The sequence below is a fragment of the Cyanistes caeruleus genome, chromosome 2 (assembly GCF_971803275.1).
Source record: "Cyanistes caeruleus chromosome 2, bCyaCae1.hap1.1, whole genome shotgun sequence".
Taxonomy (NCBI): domain Eukaryota; kingdom Metazoa; phylum Chordata; class Aves; order Passeriformes; family Paridae; genus Cyanistes; species Cyanistes caeruleus.
Window position 1 is genome coordinate 119,965,769 of NC_141702.1, and position 22,024 is coordinate 119,987,792.

Genomic DNA, 22,024 nt, shown 5'->3' on the forward strand with positions numbered 1-22,024 from the left:
CTTCATTTCCAGCCTGTCAAAATTATCAGCCTGGCTCTTTTGGATATTTTGTTCTCCTTTGGTTTCCAAGACTGTCCTGCCAGAGCCACCTCCTCCCACCTTCAAGAGAGACCCCAAGGGGACTAAGTCCCTTAAACTTGGGAAAAGCTCCTCTGGCATTCAGAAAGTCTCTTTAAAATGTTCTGTCACCACGAAGCCTACAAGATTCTAGATAAGATCTAAGAACATACTTTCATGATTGTCACTTGTGCTGGTTCATATCCAAACCTTGGGATGCAATAAAAATGTGTGTATATACATTTTTTAAAAAATATATTCAAATGCTAGGCTGTTAAGAAATATCCTAAAAAATCACCCTTCACTCAATTATTAAAATCCATCAAGCAAGTTGGAAGGGACAAAAGTCTGCAATGTCTGGGAGTGAGCAAGAGCATGCAGTGTATTTTAGGATTCGTTTAGCCCCCATAGCTCAAAGATGGGTGGGCCATGGATTCCCATGGAAATAACTGGGTAGGAATGAATGCTTGGAGAAACAAGAACCAGAATAGCAGGGGCACTGTGGGCTCCAACCAGTTATCCCAGTTACTGCCAGTCATTTTCTCCTTTTAAAGAGCTGACATTTGGTACAGAACAGGGCAGCTACAAGTGTTTTGCTGCTGATAGTTCACAGCAGCATTTCCAGCTTTGACAGAGAGGATGCTCATTTAATTTTAAAAACTACTGCACCAGTTTGTTTGTATTTTCAGCATGAACCTTCCACTTGCCGAGTAAGAAAGCCAAAGCCTACAGCCTGGTGACAATTCAGCAGGGAATACCCACAAGGTAAACTAGCAGCACTTCCTAATGCCAGTGAGTAAAGGCAGACAAACAGGTTGTTCCCACTGAAATCCACATTCCCACTCCTTTAATCAAACTGAAAGCACTGGAATGAATGGCCATGACAGAAACTGTTGTCAAATGAAGTGGAAAGAGGCAGCAACAATGTTGGGCGAAGTCACTCCTCTTCAGCCCCGTTACTTTGTAGTTAGTTTGGCCCTGAAGCCCAAGGCTTTTTCCCCTCCTGCATTTTGCCCAGGCTAACATAGATTCCTCACAGCTGAATCAATATTTAACCTTGGATTGCTTTTCCTTTTGAAAATCTAGCAAGGAAGCACATTCAATATTTTTGTTTGATGCTCATCCCACAGAAATAGATCCATGTGCATATTTACACCTTCACCAGGGGGAAAACACTGCACAGGTGTATACAGGTAATCATAAACCTCTCTGAAAGATAATTTAAAAAGAAATCCTAGTTTAAATAACCTAATACATCATTCAAAACAAAATTAATCAAAATGGGAATCATAGAATGGTTTAGGTTGGAAAAATCCTCTTAAGATCCTTGAGTCCAAGAATTAACTCAGAGCTGGGAAAGCCACCTTTAAACCATGTCCCCAAGGCCCACATTTGAATTTCTAAAAGGGTACTTCCAAGCAGATACAAAAGCAGCACATCTAGATGAGATATTAAGAGCCACAACTGTTAAGGCAATACTAAAACTCAAAAAAAAAAAAAAATCTACTGAAGGATGGTGTCAGTTTCCAAGAACACAATGAAAATGCACACCAAGAAATTCACACTGTAATAAAAAACTCCCTCGCTGTTCCATTAGACTGGAAGAGGCTCCTGTTATGAGACAGTTCCAGTTGCACAGGTTCCCAGCATGACTGAGATGCATTCCCCCCACCAGACACACCTTTCCTCCACCTGTAACTCCTGCTTGCAGACACACAGCGGGGCTCCGAGGCACAAATCCAGACTGCAGCTTTGTCTCGTGGCGGACTTGGCCAAACTCTTGAGAGGAAAATCAAAGATGGGCAAGAATCTGCCCAGAGGAAGAACTCAGCTCCCTCACTGTGTGTAGTGTGTCTGGAAGCAGGATGGCTCCTCTTCACAAACAGTTCCCCACAGAACCCTCCTCAGCACCTCGGTTACACCCAGCTCGGGGTTACACCCTCACCTTCAGGAACACCTTGTAGCAATGAATTTTCCAGAATGGATTTACTGGGATATTCCCATTTCCCAATGGTCACTGTAAACATAAATGTGTCTGATCCTCAATTCTTAGTTTGCCTTCCTCTCAGGAGGCTCACCTGCCCAAAGTTCTGCATCAGGGAATAAACACTCATCCAGGTATCCTCATGCAATGGCCACAGGGGAAGGTGCGTGTGACACAGGAAGGGGCTCTGCTGGGAGAAACCAGGAGCAGGGACATGCAGCCCATTCGTAACTCTACTCTCAGGTTGTGCATCAGAGGTCTGGCAATACTCTTTTGCCAAGAAATCTCATTTTTCTCTGTGCTCCCCAACTCTCTGTCCCCAGAGCATCCGTTCTCAGCTGTTCTTTCTCTCTCCACCATCAGCTCCTGTGAGCTCCAGGCTATTTCTTCATGTGCCCAGCAGCCCCAACCCTGGAAAATGACTCAAGCACAGGGCACTTACAAAAGTTTGGCCTTGGCCTCAGCCAGCTGCTGTCTCCTTCCCACGCCACCGGAGTCAGCAGTGGAAATGCTGACAGTGTGAAGACAAGATGGCTTTCCTGCTCTCCCTGCCAGCAATCTCCAGTGGCCGGGAGGAGTCCTGGCAGGAATCCCTGTGGAAGGACAGGAAGCATTAGTGAGAGCTGGCAGGGGATCGGGGCCAGCGTACCACAACATCCCCTGCAGACATTGTGTTCAAGGCAGTACATTAAAAAATGAAATAAATGTCTTGGGACCTGCTCTTGTGTCCTGCGGGCTCCACACGGAAGAAATCCAATCACAGAGGACGTCTACGACTGCAAAGGAAGATCCTTGGCCCTTCAAAGCCCCTTTTGTGGTGCAGCAGTTTGAGGCTCAATGCCTCACAGGTGTTGATGCAGCAAGGTTTCCTCACCCAAAGAGAAATGGGGAGGAAAGGTGACCAAAATCCTCAGCATTTATCAGTCCCATAGAAACCTGGACAATTCTCTGCAAAAAGCTTTGCTTGGCTTTTTTTTTATTTCCTCTTTCCTTGTGTTTCACCATAGTTGTACTCCTCCATTTCCTCTAAATGCATCAGAAATGCGCCTAATTAGAAATGTAATGGCTTTAATATGAAAGAGAATAGTTTCAGATTAGATATTAGGGAGAAATTCTGTGATGGTGGTGAAGCCCTGGCACAGGCTGCCCAGAGAATCTGTGGCTGCCTCATCCCTGGAAATGTCCAAGGCCAGGTTGGATGAGCCTTGGAACAACCTGGGATAGTGGAAGGTGTCCCTACCATGGCAGAGGATGGAACTGGATGGGCTTTAAGGTCCTTTCCAACCCAAACCATTCCATAATTCTATAAAAAATACACATCAGCCCGTGTAATTTGACAAAACAAAGCTGTCAGGTGCAGCTGGTCCATTAACTACTACAGGAACAGAAGTTAAACTCTTAGCTCTCTCCCAGATTTTATTAATTTTCCTGACAACCTGCTTACTTTTCCTACAGAAACCAAAGCTCTCAGGTCAGGTTAAGACATCAGCACATACTCCAGGATCCCACCAGCATAAACAAGTTTTTAAATGCTTTCTGTGGTGATTACCTTGCGCTGGTAATGCTGGGCTTTAACTGCTGAGGCTGTGATTCCTCGTTCAGCTCCATGCAGCTGGACCATGTGCAGGGATGTGTCTGACATCAGTGGAGCCTCATCCAGGTGCAGTCATCTGCTCTCTCTGCCTTAATGCTGCCACACAGATGGATGAAATGATCCACAGAGAGGCACATTAACAGGAATTATCTACCAGGAGGCTGATCTATCATTCAAAGCTCCAGGCTGGAGCTGCTCCCTCCCATGCTCACAACTTCCACGTCGGATCCTGGGCACGCTCCACATTGCTCAGGTGCGGGTCTGGAAGCTAAAGCTGGTAACTTTTAATTCTGTGGGAAGCTTTAAGAAGATTCCCCTTTCCTCATTTAGCTGAGATCTCTCACCTGCCTCCATGCAGGGCTGCTTATTCTAAAAATGTCCTGGCCTGTAACAGTCACTGCCTTTAGTGAGGAACTCTCCTCATGAACCCCAGGAATGAGGTGACTCTGCCATGTTCTGGTGGGCAAAGAGCCCCCAGTGTCACAGTTCTGCCTTACAAAGGATCTGGCCAAATTTTAAACAGTCAAAAGCAGCCAAACACAGCAGATTTTAAGGGCTTAAGGCACGGCCTGCAGGATTTCCTCAGAATCCCATCCAGCAAGACACCTTTCCACAAAATCTGACTTTCAAACTACAGTCAGAAGTTCTGCAGTGGCTTTGAAACCCCAAATTTCTTCTTAAAGTGTCATCAGAGTCTTGTCTGTGTCCAGGCAATAGCATCCACACACATCCCACACGACTCCCAAAGCGGGATTGGATCCAAGCAGGATTTGCTAATGAGGAAGGGGAATCTATTGGCGAATCCAATTCTATCAGCCCCCACGTTGTCCACAAACCACCAGCAACATTCAGCATGACAAGGGAAGCATGAAACTACAGTTGGGAAAATTCTGGTGGAGAAGGGAAATGTAAGCTCAGCTATTTATAAGTGAAGTCTGGAGTCAGCTTCAGTGATCACCCTATAAATAGTGGCTCGCCTGAAATCCAAGGCAGAGGATCTGGTATTTTATACACTCCTGCTCCTTGTTCTAGAGCAGCAAGTTTCTGCAGAATGCTGCTTTCCCCCATTTGCTGTATTTCTATTTTAAAGCTTTGCAAGGTTTACTCCTACACACTTTAATTCAAGGTCCAAACATCTTTATTCCACAAGGGGAAAAAAAAAAAATCAAGAGCGTTATTTAGCCTTTTGCAGAAAGGATATGAAGGGAAATCTTCTCCCAAGGCCGTACCTACAACATTTCCTTCAACACTTTCACTACTTCCTTGAAAAGTCCCTTTTGCAGGAGAAAACCCTGAGGCAAACCCTGGAGGGGAGATGGGAGCCTCATTAGCACAGCAGCTAAGGTAGGAGAAAGGTTTAAAAGCCTGCTAATATTCAGATAATAACATTTTCTCCACGCCTTGAGGATCCCAGCCATCTGTTGGAAATTTCATCACAAAGCAGGATGGCTGAGGGGGGAATGGTGAATTGCAGAATTAAATCTTAATCGTGGGCTAGTTTCCTTGGAAAACTCTCAACTTTTATCTTTATTATAGTTAGCCAGAGGTCACAATGTCTAAATTCCTGTCTTTCAGCGTGTATGTTATTCCCAAAACTGTCAAAGCATAGAACAAGTTAGAAGACTATTGTTTAACACACTCTCCCTCTAGGAACAAAAACAAAGTGAGAAAAAACAGAGCAAAACTCACACAGCAGGTGATGCTTCTTGCATCCTTCCTCTCCAGGAAGCTGTCTCCTGGAAGGCAGCTTTGTTTCCAGTTAACCGAGTGGTCACCTCATCTTCAGAGGTTATGACTTTTTATCCAGGGTGTTTTCATGAGGAAAAACCTAAGTTTTACAGAGCCAAACAAACTGGTATTTCCCTGTGAGCCATAGGGGTGAAGCCAGAACACTTATTCCTACCTGAAAAGCAGCAGGTAAATATTGTGCTCTGGTCCTGGGGAAGCAGCAGCTCCAAACCCACACGGGATCCTTTGGCACCAAAACTGGGGTTTGGATTCCATGGATAAAACTGTCCAGAGCTTTCTGCATTTGCAGGCAATCCAGCTGTGTATAAAGGACTGTTACTTGGGGGAAAAAAAACAAACCAAAAGGGCTTTTAGGAAAGTCTGAAAAGTGGGAAGCTGATGGGAGGAGAGGCCCTGCAAAACCAGACTGCCTTTGCTGCTTTTCTCAATCCTCGAGTGCTTTTAGAGCCTCTGTGTTACCCATGGAAAATGGCACAAACCCAGGGGACAGCGAGGTGATGTTCTCAGCCAAGAGAACTTTTTTAATTCTGACAGACCAAAATTTGATTTTTGGTTTTTTCCTGCATCCCCGTTCAAGGTACCACAAAGCACTTTCCAACTCAATGCTTTGACCTTGTCTAGAAGGGAAAAATGGCCTTTAATACATGACAAGAGACTCTGATGCCAGAATTTCAAGATGAAATACACGTGGAATGGTAAAGTTTTGTGATGCAACTTTCCCCTCAAGTGCCTGGAACTCCCTGTCTTATGTATGTAGTCATTCAAGATCCATATGTACAATGTTGAATAAAAACAAATGTGGGTTACATAAAACAGGTTTTGTGGTACAAGGAACCAGAACTTGTGAAACCCACACAAGAAGAATGTCCCCAAAGATTGTAAAGAAAATAAAAGGGGGGGATTTTTGGGACAGCACACCCCACAATAGTTGTGGTCCTTCCCCAACCTTATAAACACAGCTCCAGTTTGTTTCTGTAGCGTGGAGCTGTGTTTACCCAGGAGGAAGTTGTAGCTTGTCAGGATACAGTTGTATAAATAATTTAAAAAATAACCCAGTACATACTGCATGTCCTTTTAAAAGGGAAAATAATAGAATGGAAAATTCTGTTTTCCCACTGTGTACAGAGAGTCATTCAAGTGTCTGTGACACACAGGCCAACGCCTGCTGGAAGTTTCCTTCCTTGAGCTTTGGATCAGGTCCATGCTGAAAACAGGGAAAGTCATCGACATCTTTCCAATTAAGGTGGAAGAATAGAGCGTGCATTTGGAATAAAAGTTTTGTGTTTATCATGAAAAACAGGGAAAGGAAGGAGGGTTAAATGTAACCAAAATAAGCAAAAGGAATACAGCATGAAAATGCAGATTTTTTTTGGTGACCTTCAGGTGGTTTTGCTTCAGTTTAGAATGAGAGCTTCACAAGGAGCTACAGGACAAAATAATAATTTAAAAACACCTATTGGTGACTGGGGTAACTTTGGATATCCCTGTTCACCCTTGGAGTTCTGGCCTCATCTCACCCATTTCTCTCCTGTTTTGCCACTTCCACAGTGGCTGATATCCACTGCCTTAGAACCCTGAGCTGCTGGACACAGGAAACCAGCCTGGAGCTTTCCCTTCTCAGAACAGTTGTTCCTGAAGAGGCCAAGATGGAAATGAGATCCAGATTCAGATCCATGCTTAAAAGAACGGCAATTTTTCCGAAATTCCTTTGTCCAGATGAAGCCATATGGGCAAAGTTCTGTGTGCAGAGTGTTCCCATGGAGCAGGGAGTGCCCAGGGAGGGCAGCCTGCAGGGTGCCAAGGCTGCAGCTGTGCAAGGGAAGGGTCACTCCATGCGCCCGAGCTCCCAGAGCTGCCGTCCCCACGTTGCTCCCCCGGTCACCATGAGGCACTGCCAGCCCTGCCTGCCCAAATCCAGGCTCCGGACGCCGCCAGGTCTTTGGGAGAAGGGGCCCACTCAAAACCAGGCTGGCACCCTCTGTGTGGCTGAGGGGAAAGCTGAGCAGGGCAGGAACGTGCCGAGGACATCCCGCATCGCCTGGAGCAGGGAGAACAGCCGGGCCTGGCATTTGTCATTATTTATTTATTTCACAACATCTCAGCTGTTTATTGTGACTGATGGGTCAGGGGAGCACAGAACGATCCCGGAGGGGTTTTTTCCCACACTGAGAAGTGTGGAATTTGCTTTGTGTTTTTACTCAGAAGGCTTTTCTACAAATCATTTCTGTCCTAGGACAGACTAAAATATTTTATCACAGGAGGCCCAACTCACTACTAGCATAAAGATCACTGAAATGTGTTTTATCAGGGTTTTCCTTACAGATTTTAGAAGAGTCATTTAAAACTTTACACGTTCAGATATCTTCATAACTGACTTTGACATTGTGACAAGGGGAGAATCTGGGTCAGCTCCAGATCCCACTTCCCATTGTTTTCCAAGAGAAAAGGATGACATTACTTCTGTTGTTACTGGGAATGCTGCTGGAATGCTGCACCTGCTACTGAGGGCAACTCTTGAAAAAAAAAGAAGTTTAGTACAGGGAAAGGATCAGACAGAAGTATAAAACAAGTTTCCTTTTAGGAAACATAAAATTAATCTTTGTAAAAAATAAGTAAAATAATAAGTAAAAATGTATTTATTGCTCAAAATTCCAGTGTTGAGTTCAGCCAGCAGCTTCAAAAGATATTGGGAAAGAAGACACAGATGTGCAATCCTATGTGAAACCAGGCTAAAAAATCACTGTAAAATAGTGCAGGTTTGTTATTGCTCCTATTCCCTCTGTGTCAGTGGAGTCAAACTAAGAGCTGAAGGAAGGAAGCTGGAGAAGCCTCCTCTGCCTCCATGGACCCCTGGAGAGCTGTCCAAGTCCTTCCCTGGACGGAAAGGCCTCTTTGCATCCCTCAGTCCAGAGACCCAAACGTCAGCGCTGCCTTTAACTCACAGCTGGAAGTTTGTGATAAGGAAAAGCAGGAAACAATCTCACAAATCAACAAAGACATGTTCAGGGTGGATCCACATCCACCTCAAAAGGGAGACTTTCCATTATGGAATGTACCTAGCAATAATCCATATCTGCTTCTCACAGTAAAGCCAAATTTACTCAATGTATTTTTGCACTAAAGTTCATCAAAGCTCCCAATCGGATCTTTACTACAGCCCAGAAAAGCAAAGGATAATCTCAGTTTCCATTCCAGGTCTGTTGTTTGGAAATATCTTATTATCTCTCCATTCATTAAACTAAAATAAAGATAATATACTTTAATTGTTCACATAATGACAAAAAGGAAAAAGTTTATTTTTCTTCTTGGCCATTCAAAAATGCTTTAAAATGCATCTGAGACCTCTGAAAGGCAAATATAAAATTTCACCCACTTTCCCTTTTTCTTCAGTCTCGTGAGATTTTAATCTACTTTGTCTACAGGAGGATCTGGTTTGGGATGGGGTGGAAGTGCAATGAGACAGTGGTGCAAGGCAAGAGGAGGACGTTCACCTTCTCCCCTAATTCCACAAATCAACAGCACTTTGGGAAGCCATGGAGAAATCCACTAGTCTGTGTTGCAAAATGCCTGGTGTTATCTGGTTGTTTAGGCTTTTGGAATTCAGATCTTCACACAAAGTGGAAAACAAAACAACGTGCCAAAGAGGAAACCCTTGTTAGGAGAGGGGACGTGGAATGAAACCATCACCTCTGGGATGAACCCTTCAGGTCATGGTTGAAGCACAGCGACACAGGAGGGTGGAGAATCCTGCAAAGCCAGGCCTGGGGTTGTATCTGCACTGTGCATAAACACAGAGCTTCACTTGGCTTCCATACTTTGGATTTTCCATAAGGCATCGATTTCATTCTAAAATATGACTTTTACATAACCAGTACATTCTGTGCAATATTGGTTAACTCCGTGCCCCCAAAATTATCATGTGCTTTCCAGCACATAAATCCCAGACCTTGACATCTAAAGAATGCTTGGCAGATCCAGCAAGAAGCACAGCCAAGGGAGAAGTCAAAGGTATTTGTTAGGTTTCCAGCCAGCCAAGAATATTAACACCTTGCCCAAACTTAAAAGGAATAAAACTGTGGTGCACGTGAAGAAGTGTTTTTAAGACAGTTTTTATGTGTTCTGAAAAAGATTTGTGTGCTGGGTTGGCTTTGAATGCACTGTCATGGGAAAAACACTCCAAGAGCTGCAAATATTCCTTCAGAGCCCTGGCTGGACTTGGTAACCTCAGCTCAGGACAGGACCCTTTTCATGTGTGCACATAATGGAATTATCTGGAAGGCAGGAGTGCTGAAAGGGAGAGATGCTCCCAGGTGACAGCCTGCCTTATCTCAGCTGCATTTCACTGAGTGTCTCTTCAGAAAACTGTCACTGACAAAAACCTTTCCAGTGCCTTGAACTAGAAGAAAATGGGAGTGGAAGGGATCCCAGGGGATTGCTGTTCCTAGGGCACACCCAGACCTGTGTTTGAGATCCTTCTTTTGACACGCCTTCAGTCACATCCTCTGCAGTGCTCCCTCCTTTCTCTATGCACCTCTTCAGCTTTTCCAATTCTAAAAGTTTGCCCCAAAATCCAGCCCAAATGGTGGCACATCCCACAGCAGGACAGTGGGATTTTCATAGTGGATTGGCATCCCCCAGATTTTTACTGGCATTACTACGGAGTGGTTTTGCACCAGCAGAGAGGCTCAGCCGTGGGCAAGCATGGCCCTGCAGAATATCCCCCTAGCCTTGGCAGAAATCAGGACATCTTTTCCTACAAGTTCAGTAAGGATCTCTCCAAATGCAGGCGAGATCTGAGTGGATTTTGCAGGCAAACACTCCGGGAGCAGCGAGGGAGCAGCGTGTCAGCTGCAGGGCTGGGAGGAGCAGAGCTCTCCGTGCCAGGAGATAGCAGAGGCCACGGGGCTGGCCCAGGCCCACTGGCCTCCTTCCCACTCCTCAGAGCCAACAGGTCTCCACCCAGGACACAGCCTGGGACTTCCCACCCTGTTCCAAAAGGCCAGCAGGCTCTGGGGTTTATAGTGAAGCCCCAGAAAAGATCCTTGTTTCATCTCCACCACTACTCAGGGCTCACAGGACAGCGCTGCCTCCACAGCAGATTTTCCAAATCCAAGCGGTTTCCCAAATTATTTAATTGATTCTGGCATATTTCAAGGCTTCAATATAATTCTCATGTTTGGGGGAAAAATGAGATTTCCTTCCCCTCCCCCTGCCTCCCTTCCTGTGTTACATCATTGCTGCCTGTGTCCAGGCTGCAGGACAGATCTCTTGTCCCCAGGGACAAGCAGAGGCCTGAAGATCAGGATTGGCTTCCTCTCAGCAGCCAATTCCCACAGAGAAGGCTGGAAATGGGAGCAAGCAGGCAGAGAGTCAAAAGCATCTTCTACAGTCATCTGCTCCTTGTGACGACCTCACAACTCCAGGAGAGATTTGGGGCCTCCAAAGATGATCCCTCCTCTGGCTTTTGCAATGATGCTCACGCTGCCAGGCCAGCCCTGTGCAGCAGAGAGGAGCCAATGGAACTGATTCGGCTGCCATCAAGTCAGGGGAAGCCTTTCTGCTCCTTCCTGCAGTTCCCCTGCTCATGGAAAGCTGACTCTCCAAGGAACAGCATTCAAGTGGTGCTCAAGCAAAGCGAGTGTAGAAATGGCAGGACTGAAGGAACAAGGACTTCACAGTTAGGAACAATTGCCTGAATGTCTCTCTTCCATAGGCCACAACGTCCCATCATCATTTCCTTCCCCAGCTATAAATCCTGGGCAAACTGGATTACACCTAGGTTAGGTCTGTGTTCCTCAGATATTTGGAGGTTCCAAGAGGAAGAGAATTCATTACTCATTCATTATGCAGCCTATTACATTTTTGCAGTGATTACTTACCCTCCTTGTTGAAAACAAAAATCCCTTCAAACAAATAAAAAACACCAAACCATTCCCGTGACTAATGCAACTTTCCAGTGCTCTCCCACCTCTGCAGATGAAGAGCTGCTTGTGCAATTTTAATTCAGCCCTCCTTGTGTTATGAACTATTACACACTATTTTTCCCACTGGGCCCCAGCCTTCTTTCTGTCTCCAGGAAAAATGATCCCTAATAGCAACGAGTAGACACTCTGTTTTCTCCTCATTTTTCTACGTGTTATTTGATGCCTGGCTTTCTGCTCTTAACTCTGATTTCTCATCTCTGTGCTGGTTTTTGGGTTGGTTTTGTTTTTCCTGGTGCTCATGACTAACATCCTGCTGCTTCCTAGCCCTCCCTGTCAATCCTCATTATTTGGCTTCCAATCTTTAGCTCTGTTTATCTAGTCAGACTCAGGCTCCATGAAACCTGTTTCATTCATGCTGATCTACTCAATTCCACTCCAGCAGACCTCACCCTTGCACCGATGCATCCCTGAAGGTGCTGTCTCCTCCCTCCTCTGTCAGGGTCAGGCTGCCTTGCCTCGCTGGCTGCCCTTCAAGAACATCTTTCAGCAGCCTGTGGAGCAGCAGCCCCTTGGAAATGCCCCTGTGGCCTCAGTTTGGCTTCCCAGCCATATGTCACCCCTGGAGCAGCCCAGTTTTACTCAGGGACTCACCCAAGACCTGTTTCACCACACAGACTCTTCCCTGACCAACTCCAACAAAGCTCTTCCTGGAAGAAGGTGGTGTTACTGAGGTTTTATAAAGTCTAAATTTAGGTTACTTTCACAGATGAGGCAAATCACACACCTGTGATAACCACCTTCCCAGAGAGCAAGTCAGTGAAGTTTGGCCAATCTATAAAAAACTAAATCATGTATGTTGCACACACTTGGTTTTGAGGAAGAGCTGAAATGCTTTTGTTGAACCACAAATCCACAGCAAAAGCAAGTTCAACTTGAGCCTGACACTGAGGACTGAGGGATACTGTGGTCTGCAAAGTTCAAATCTGACATTCACAAACTACTGGAAAAGAGGACTTGGACTCAGCCAATGTGTCTGTACCATTCATTGCACTGGCACCTGAATTTTCTATAATATGTTTTTTCATCAGCTGAAGATTTTGGGACATGTCAGTGTGTTAAGACAGTCCCTGCATGCAGCTTTTCCTTTTGAGATGCTCTATCAGATACAGGGTTTGTTTTGAAAAAACAGAATCTGTCCCCACCCTTCTGATCTCTGCTCTGCTGCAGCAATTCCTTTTCAGCTATCACCTCCAGAAAATCACAGGCAATTAATTCCACCAGATGCTCCCCTCTCCTGCAGCTCTGCTTAGGAAACACTCAGCCATGTCAAGCTCTTCTGGGTATTTTTTCACTGCTCGGAGACAGGCTCTCTCACACCAACCCGCTCTTCTACCCACCTCCAGTGATGCCTGAAAGGATTTTCCTTAACCAAAACCAAAAGTCCAGCCTTTCCTCCTCTGGAGAGAACAAATATAAATGGATTGCTAAGCCTAAAAGTCCATCACTGATGTTCCCTAGAACGGGAACATTTATTCATCTTCTCCTGAGATCACAGCTCACCTGTAAACAAGGAACACTTCTGAGCAAGCTAATGAACCTGGAATTGTCTAAGGGAGCAGATTGAGTTATTCTTACAGAATAGAAAAAAGAGAAAGATAGAAGTGTAAATGATATTTAACTGCCACACAGCCCACTGAGCAAAAAACAGCTCTGGCTATGCTAAGGAACAGCAAAGTTGGGGGAAGAATGGTCTAGCAATTGAAAACAGTCCTCATGATCCCAAATGAATGTTGGAACAATGCATGGGGCTCACACCATGTGGATGTCCTCTGTGGATCTGGATGTATCTGTGACTCTGACCTGGCATGCAAAGCTCTGAGATCCTCCACCTTCCACTTCAGTTCAGGCACAATAAATCAGTCACAGTCACGCATCACACACTGAGGAAATGGTTAAGAGGTCTCCACACCCTATTTTCCCTGTCTTTTTCCTGACTGTTTGGAGCCTCCAAGTCCCTCTTAGTCGTTCAGACTAATTGCAATAAGCTGTCCTGTCATCACAGAGAAATCTGCATGCTAAGCATCTGCAGGACTTCTGCTCCACGTTCCAGAGGGAGTCCCATGGCAGCACTGGCTCTGCAGCTCTTCCAGAGATGAAGTGAGCCCTCACTCATCACAGACAGCACCACTGGTCCATAGGCTTTGAGGGTTATGGATGTTGGGATGGACAGACAACTCCTTTAAGCCTAGTAAGGGCCTAACCAAGGGTTGAAAATAATTTGCTTTAAGCTAGCAGCAAGCCCTAGTGATCAATCCAACATCTCAATTCCATAAAGTTTTTCCAGTCTTAACATTCTCACCCCTTGCATGGGAATCTCTGCTCATTACTAACTGAGATTTTATATATATATATATATACACATAATATTATTATAGCACAAATCTACCAGGCTACTCACACTCTGGTCAAGTCAGATGCTCCTTTGCGGTGGCACCAGAGGCTGGACCACCGGGACACTGCACACACCCATTTTACTCTAAGGAATGAAGTATATATGGAAATTGGAGAGCAGGGCAAGGCAGCAAGGCTGGAAGCACTGAGCTCCTCTGAAATTTCACAGCTCTGAAGGGAAGGTTTTCAAGGGTCCCATGTAATTCAAAGTGATGTGATTTTTTAATTGCTGCAGAAAGAGCTCAGCACACAGACATCTGCCTTCAGATCCCCGCTTTGTTCCTGTCCCCAGATATCATCAACACTGCCATGAAAGAGCTGTGAACTGGAAGAGCAATGCACACATTGAAATGGAAATAAGGATACACAATCATCCCCTGGCTCCAGGAGCTATTACTTACCCCCAGTGACTTCTGAACCAGTGCAGGGCAGAAGCACTCCATTCTTATGGACATGTGTTTACCCTGCAGATGTATGGGATGGCTCCAACTGGTGTGGTAGGAAGGATGTGGGATAATTTACAATAATGAAGTCAAGTGTGTGTTGTTCCTCTCATCTCTGCTCATTGGCCTCAGACCCTGCTGGCCTCGATGCTCAAGAGCCCTGCCTTACCCTCAGGGATGCTGGAGTGCCTCGAACTGGGGTGGCATAGAGGGAATCTCAAGAGCCTTCCTGCAATGAAAAGCACTCCTTGGGCAAGGAGAGATGCTCTCACTGGAAAATGCTCTTGCTAAATTGGACCAGCTCTGCATGGGTCCGAGCAGCTTCACTCCCACCAAATTCCATGTGAGTCACTCCCACCTCTTCCAGGTTTGGGTTTTCTCTGCCCCAGCGCTCCCAGGAATGTGCTCTCTGTCCTCCCCTGCACGTGTCACTCCCCCTTGGATAGGCTCCACCGCTGCACAGAATTCCCCATTCACCACTGGCTGTGCCTGCCCCTGCCCCCCCAGCATTCACCTCCCCAGCCTGCCTCCCCGTGCCAGGAGCATCCAGAGGTTCTCCTGCCTGGCTCAGACACACGTCCTGGGGACATGATTCCGCCCCAGTGTCACTTGCTGTGAACAAAAAGACTCTCACTGCCTCTGACAGTTCCTTCCTTTCAGGTCCAGGACAGCTACTCCCCTGTTTCACTGGTGTCAGTCTGGTTCAGCTTTTATGTTGAATTCAAACCAGAAGTGCACTCTGCCCAAACAGTTAAATCCCAGCCATATTCACCTTTGCCTTGACTGATAAGGATTCACATCATTCTAGTCCATTAGAAGCTGCTCCAGAGATGGATCCATTCCATACAGGCTTTTGTTTTAATTTTCCCAGGTGCCCTTTGGTCTTGTGGATCTCTGTATTTAATTATGGGAGCTGAATGATGTTCATATCCTATCTCCTGGTGCACTTTGCTCAGGTCTGGCTTTTCTTTTTGTTTTTGGGGAAGGAGAGTGAGATTCTTGGAAGCACTGCTCTTTAATTTTAATATACTACAAGTGCAAGAGTAAGCTCACCTTCAACTGCTCCTCATTGTTGATGCATGAATAAACAACTGGCAGGGGACGGAGAACACTGCAAAAAGGTGCTTCTAGATGGATATGCTCAGCAGCCATAAAGGACCTCAGTGATTTCCTGGGGCACCAAGGCCTTGGTGGTACTGCTCTGCCACTTCCAATCAGCATAAATGAAGTACTTGACTATTCTCCTTGACTGCTGAAAAAAAATAATAAAAAAGATTAAAAAACAGAACTAGGAAGTTTATGTTACACTCCAAATTTGCAGTCCAGAGCATGGAAGGAGAACTGTCACTTGGAAGTGAGCAGAACAGGTAAAGAAGTGGGATGCAACAGAAATTAAGCTGGAAGAAATCCCTCTTCTTGCATTTGTGGCTCTATGTCTGGTCTGACCAAGAGTTTAATCTCTTCTGTTTGTAGCCCAGAACATTGTGGAGAGCACTGACACCAATGTGATCGTGACAGACTTAAATTATCACACAGGCAGGTCAGGACATGGATCATGATTTTCTGTGAAATGCAAACACTCCTTGGGACTCCAGGCCAGCTTCATGCAAGCTTTGTAGCATCAGAACACAAAAGATTGAGGATTTGGCCAAAGAGGTTGGATCCCAGGCTGGAGAGCTTCTCATCTCAGCACACAGCTGCACTGTGGAGCTCACCTTTGGGCGGAATCTTCCTGTGGGCAGTGCCAGGCACTGGAACAAGGCAGCCAGGCACTGTCATCAGTGCAGCAGTCAGTACTCTCTGCTCCTTGGCTAATTAGCTGAGCTAGTACCCCTCTCAGATGACTTATTTTTAGTCCTTGCCTGCAGGGAACTGAGCCTTTAAGAGGCTCTGGAATGGGTCAGCTGGAACAGGCTGTTACATTATGTATGTAGCAGCTGTGCTTGGCAATATCCATGGGCTGAGACTGAGGCAGCTGCAGGACCACCTTCACCTGGTGTTCCAAGCCAGCACTGAACAGCACCTTCCTTGTGCCATCCTAACTCACCACAGGGCTTTACAGTGTTCCCTAATGGATAAAACCAAAATCTGTGCCTAAAATTAAGCTTCAGCATTAGCTATGCATGGTATAGCTCATCAAAAATGGATCCTCCTTTCAAGCTCTGACACATACGTAGGGAAATATATCTCTCCTTACGCACAAAGCACTGGAATAAAATATCCATTACCTGCATGTCCCTGTTTCAGAACAGGACTACAGAATGTGGTTACAACAGCAGATTTCACTGTCCTGCCACAGACTGTCCCTGCTGCTGGGTTATGCTTATGAAGCCCTTGGGAAGGTGGAGGAAGTGAGGTCAGTGAGTGGCTGAGTGTCCCGTGGACACTGAGTCCCAGGCCATGGGAAGGAGCCTTTGTCCCAGAACAATCCAACTTGGACTGCTGCTCCTTTGAAGGTCACCCAGAACAGGAGAGCAGCAGCACTGGAGAGCAGCCAACCTCTGCAAGCAGAAAACAGTCACAGGTACTAAGGAGAGTTTTGCTATGGAATAATGAGCTCACAAACTTGTTCCTCCAGAGCCAACAAGAAGGGCTGCGAGGTCAGTCACAGCACATCCACAACCCTAAAGGCAGAGGGCTTCTCACTCCAAAAATTCTCCATGCCCAGACATTTCTTGAAAGGCTAGCTGCTTCATTATTATTACTATTACTATTATTATGTTAATATAGAAATACTACTAATATTACTATAATAATAGTTCTGCCTCATTAACCAAATGAGGGCTGCTACTCTCCTTCTGAATACAGAATTACATGGAGAAGACAATGCACTGGTTTATTGGTACCTGCTGCTTCTAATGCAGGTGTTTGTTCCAGGTTAAGTGTTTGAGGGAAAATACATACCCAAATATTTCAGCAAACTATCAGCATGATGGTTTGTGAAAATGGTGATGAACCAAGGCACAGGTGAGGTGAACTGGGAGTGTCAAGGACTGCAGAATGTAATGCTTGTTTACCTGCTGTAGGTCCACGCCTTATTTCGAGGAGACAGACTTCTTACAGTGTGTTTCTTAATATCTGGGAGTAGGGCATGAACCAGCATTATTGAAAGAAAAACAAAAAAGACAGTGTCTTATGTGCTGTAATAGGATTAAACTGTTTTTTAAGCTCAATTAGCTGACTCACAATTTTAACCTGCTACCAAGACAGCAGCAAAGCAATTCCTGGGATAGATGGCAAATACCTCCTCAAAAGGATGAATTCTACATGTAAAGCTGAAGGCGTGTGTGAGCAAGCTGTACACAAACCAAACGGTTTTGGCTTTACCAGAGGATTTGTTTTGTACCTGTGAATTGGTCACAGAAAAGACATCATTTACCCTGTATGGTTCTTCCATTAATCCTGCAGCCTGAGGCTCCTCTTCGGAGTAACTCCCTAAACAAGAGGTCTGCGTGAACAAGCACAGATTAAATCCCCTGTGTACACGCCCAACATTCGTTCTCACCGAACTCTTTCCCAAATCCCTTCAGCTGAAATTGCTGCCTTTCACCGCCGGTGCCGCAGGCTCGGGGACCAATTAGTGACACAAGCTCCTGTCACCTAGGAGATCAGGAGGCAGTGTCTTAGCGTTCCCATCTTCACAGACTCTCCCCGAGACTGGATTTGGGCTCTGCATGACATTTCACCACACCGGCAGCCTCCCAGGACAGCTAATTAAATATAATGGCTGGCCATAACATGGTCGCAGTTATCGTGGTGCCTTCAATGCATGAGAAGCTTTAAGGATTCCTACAAAGGGGGAAAGCAGCATCCTTACAGAGGAAGTGCTGGTGCTTCTAAAAATTGTCTGGCTCACTGTCACCCTGTGGGAGCTGAGAACCAGGGATCAGAGATCTCCCACCTGAATGCCTCAAGCTCATCCTTCTGTCCCAGCAAATTCCTTCCTCTATTTCTGCTAAGGAGAACCAACGCTTGAAATCCCTCTGCCTAGAGACACAGGTCATGGTAACACTGCCAGGATGTGTCGCCTTTGCAATGCTTATATGAAAGGTTACTATAAAATCATGTCAATCCACAGTGTATTGACCCACTTCAGTGACAGGAGTAGCAATTGCTCCATGAAAATGGTTCACAGCTCAGCAAAGCACCCCAAGTATGCAAAAAGCATTAGACAATCATTCCCTATCAATTATTTAAACACAGTTATTTTTCTGTAATTTTACATGGCTGGGATTACGCTGACTCCCAGGTTTAAAAATGAAAAAGTCCATAGGTTTCCAATAAAACAGTGTGGGAGAAGGTTCCCTTTTTAATTGATTTGGATACTCAGCAACAGAATAAGCAGTGCTTGGATTGTCCATGATCTACCTTGGCATTTGATTAATGTTTAATTGACATTTGCAGTGAATAAATGATTTAGTGTTTTCTCTGTATTGTTCTCTCACAAGAATAATTCTGGAGCAGCTGAGCCCAGTGTCTGTGTTGCACATCCCTCCTTCAGAGATGTTCCACTGTCCAGAGCTGTTTCCAGGCAGTCTGGTGTAGGGAGGAAGGAGCAGGGAAAGAGAAGGGGAGATCAGTGCTAAACCTGTGTGCAATGCTCACCTTCCCCACACACCTCTTTAACTGCTTCTTGGCATCTACAAATTCAGATTAGGACTTTTTAATGGTCCCACCGCTCTCACATCTCCTCTCAAGTACTGGCAAATAGGTTTCACACTGAAAAATGTTCTTTTTGTGGAGAGCTGGAGGGAGATTGGAGGCAGAGAGAAGACTGCAGGCACAATTGGATTGTGCTATTGGAGGGGTTCTAGACCACCTGTACAGCTCCCAGTAAATCTCTGCTTAGTTAAATTTAATAAAATCTTGGTCAGGACAGTAGACAGGACTCACTCTACAGGATGATTTCCTAGAGCAAATTTCAAACCTTTTGGTCATTGTGTTTGGGGTTTACTCACTTCATATCAGATATTCCTCACTTTCAGCTCTGGTCTGACCACAGTGCTCCACAGACACTCTGTGGTTGCACAAACCACTTCCCCTGCCATGTGCAGTGACAGCAGTTGTATTCACAGAGGAGTTCTAGTAGGAACTTCCATGGGTCACAGCCTAATCCCTGCTGATCTGTGCCAAAGAAACGCAACGGCGGGGCTGGGGCCTTTTCCAAAGAGTGCACTTTTGTCCTGTCCCCGTTACTTACGGCAGAGGGGAAATGTCTGTTCAAAGGGGCTCCTTTTGTTAGGCTGGAGCCACTGACGCTGCAGTTTCATTAACCTGGGGCTCGCTGAAAGCCGCGGCCCTCGGAGACAATTGGAACACAAAGTGCCGCCACCCGGCCGGATCCAACTGCTGCTGGCAGCATTTTCATTCATCCAGCCCCACCCTAGAGCTAGAGATTGACGGGAAAACACTTCCTAGTACCTTACAAGTTATTTCGATTTTCAAGCGCGCTCTGTTCCTTCACTGAAGGTGCCGAGCATCAGCCGCCAGGATGCACACGGATAATGGCACATGCCACGGGAATGTCAGGCTATCCCTGCTCCGGTTGCCATGGAAAATGACAGCACGGTGTGATGCTCCAGTGGGGCCATCTCGGGCTGCTTCACTGCCCTTCACCAGCAGCCCTGAGAGAGGAGAGGTGAAATTCCTCCCTGGGATACAAGGAACAGCCCCCGCACCTTGCAGTCGTAGCCTCACCCCTGCACTTTGGTGACTCAAAGCCTGGGCAGGACACCATTCCCAGCCTGGGACTGGCTCTGGAAGCTGGTGATAACCCATAATATCCCATACTGCAGCTATTTTGGCCGAATTCCTGCATTATGGAACGATGGAATTTATGAACTCGCCACTGGACTGGAAGCAGACACGTCATCGTGTCTCAGTCAGCTGAGAACAACACAACATTTTAGGCTGTGCATTGCAATTACAGCTCCTGATTAATTGTCAGGGGTTCCAAACATTCACCTGCTCACCCAGCTAGATTAAAGCTCACAAGTTCTGTTAAACCAGTGCTATGGAGACAATAATAAGGCTAATCACTCTCTGTCTTCATTCCACAGCAGAAATGCAGCAGCCTTGAATAATGAACCACCTTCAGCTTGTCTAGACTGGGGTTTCCTGCACACTGTGGAATCTTCTCCCAGGTTTCTTTTCACACAACTCTGCCTGCCCAGGTGTGCAAACAGATTGGTTACTTACATCAAAGTGTACTTACATCAGAGTGACACACACTGAGCAGCACAGATCCCAAAGGGATTCCTGGTGACTGAGCTCTGGACAACAGCTGATCCCTACCCATTATCCTGAATCACCTCTCCAAGGAGAGAAAAAGAAATAAATCTATGTTCCCTGAAGCTCCCCTCATATTTGTATTCAAAAATCATGGACACCCACTGACAAGAGCTGCCTGGAAGGATGAGTGTGTTACACAGCAAATAATGCAGCCAGGAGCTGCTGCCTCAGCCACAAGTTTTGCCATTTTCTGATCAGCTGAAGAAGCAGTAAACTGAGTTCAGTGCCATCCCTGGAAGTGTGCAAGGCCAGGTTGAACAGGTTTGGAGCAACCTGGGATAGGGGAAGGTGCCCATGGCAAGGGGTTGGTCCCTTCCAACCCAAACCATTCCATGATTCAGCCGTTTCCCATCACCTAAACCAGGACAGGGCTTCCTAGCTGGTGCAAGGATGCTTCCAGGCCAGGATTGTGGAGTGCAGGGAAACACCCTCTCAGAGCTGAGCCCCGAGGCACAGCCTGCTCTGGGCAGGTGCTCTGCTCCGATCCACATCAGCAGCCAAGGGCAGCAGGCTCTGTCCTGTTGGCACCTCCCCACCGTGCCGTGTTTGGCTGGCTGTAGGCTGGGCTGGTGACCTGTGACAATGGAACAAGTGCTTTCATCCTCCTGCTGCTGCCTCACAGGATTTTTGAGCTGGCAGATGAATGAGCCAGACACGCCGAGTAGCGCAGCTCCCGAGGAAATTCCTCGTGCCCGAGCGTCTAACAACGCATGCAAAAGTCACAAAAAGTCAGCAAACACTCTGAAAACTCAGCTGCACACACTGGGAACTTCTGAGTTTAGTAGCCACTATCAAAAGTCCTAAAATGTTGGCACATTTCAAGGATTTTAACACATGGTTTTTAGTCTCAGGCTTACAAAATCTCTGATTAAAAAAGAGATGTAAAACAAGACCCATCTATTCTATATTGCACTGATTTCCAAAAACTCTTCAGGATACAGAAATGTACTTTGTAACAAGTTCATATTAAATGGCACTGATTTCTCAGTATGCACAGTAACAAATGAATTGATTTTACTGATGCTCAAAGAAAATAAAAAGATCTGACAGACAGAAGTCCTCAAACAGCTCCAAGTACAGGGGATCCTGGTGTGGTGATGAAGGTGCTCCAGGCACTCAGGAGACTGAAAAGGCACCAGATGTGATGGCAACACCCTCTCCATCATGTGAACTTGGTCTCCCATAGATTTTAATTTAGGCATTTTGTTCTTTTGAGGCATCTCGTCTAAAACCGGACTTTGCAAAACTTCACAGTAAATTAACGCAGTTTGGGGATCTGTGCGTGTTACATAAATACCTGATTAAAAATAACGCTGAGATGCTGCCACTTCACGTTAAAAAACCTACCCAGAGAAAGTGTGCAAGAAGAAATGAAAAATTATCACAGCATATTGTATAGGGGGGTGTCTTTGAGTTAAAAAATAAGGATACAGGAGAAAAATCTACTGGGAGGACCAGTGAACAGTACAGGGAAATATACTGGAGATATATTAATAAAACTTGTCCTTCAGCCTCTTGAAAATCTGTTTTC

The 22,024-nt window shown here is 45.8% G+C and overlaps 1 protein-coding gene across 3 annotated transcripts in view; it reads right to left on the bottom strand.

Annotated features, from left to right (window-relative positions):
- SPTBN1 (spectrin beta, non-erythrocytic 1) overlaps window positions 1-22,024 on the bottom strand; it is a 160,584-nt gene that overhangs the window by 116,263 nt on the left and 22,297 nt on the right. The window contains exons 2-4 of one of the 3 annotated variants that reach the window (XM_086875137.1): window positions 15,256-15,454; window positions 3,591-3,731; window positions 2,484-2,634 (exon numbers count right to left, since the gene is read on the bottom strand). The gene's annotated coding sequence lies outside the window, so the exon portion shown is untranslated. Of the gene's footprint in view, window positions 1-2,483; window positions 2,635-3,590; window positions 5,342-14,371; window positions 14,553-15,255; window positions 15,455-22,024 lie in introns of those variants that run through there. The other 2 variants (XM_086875124.1, XM_086875123.1) reach the window with 2 other exon arrangements.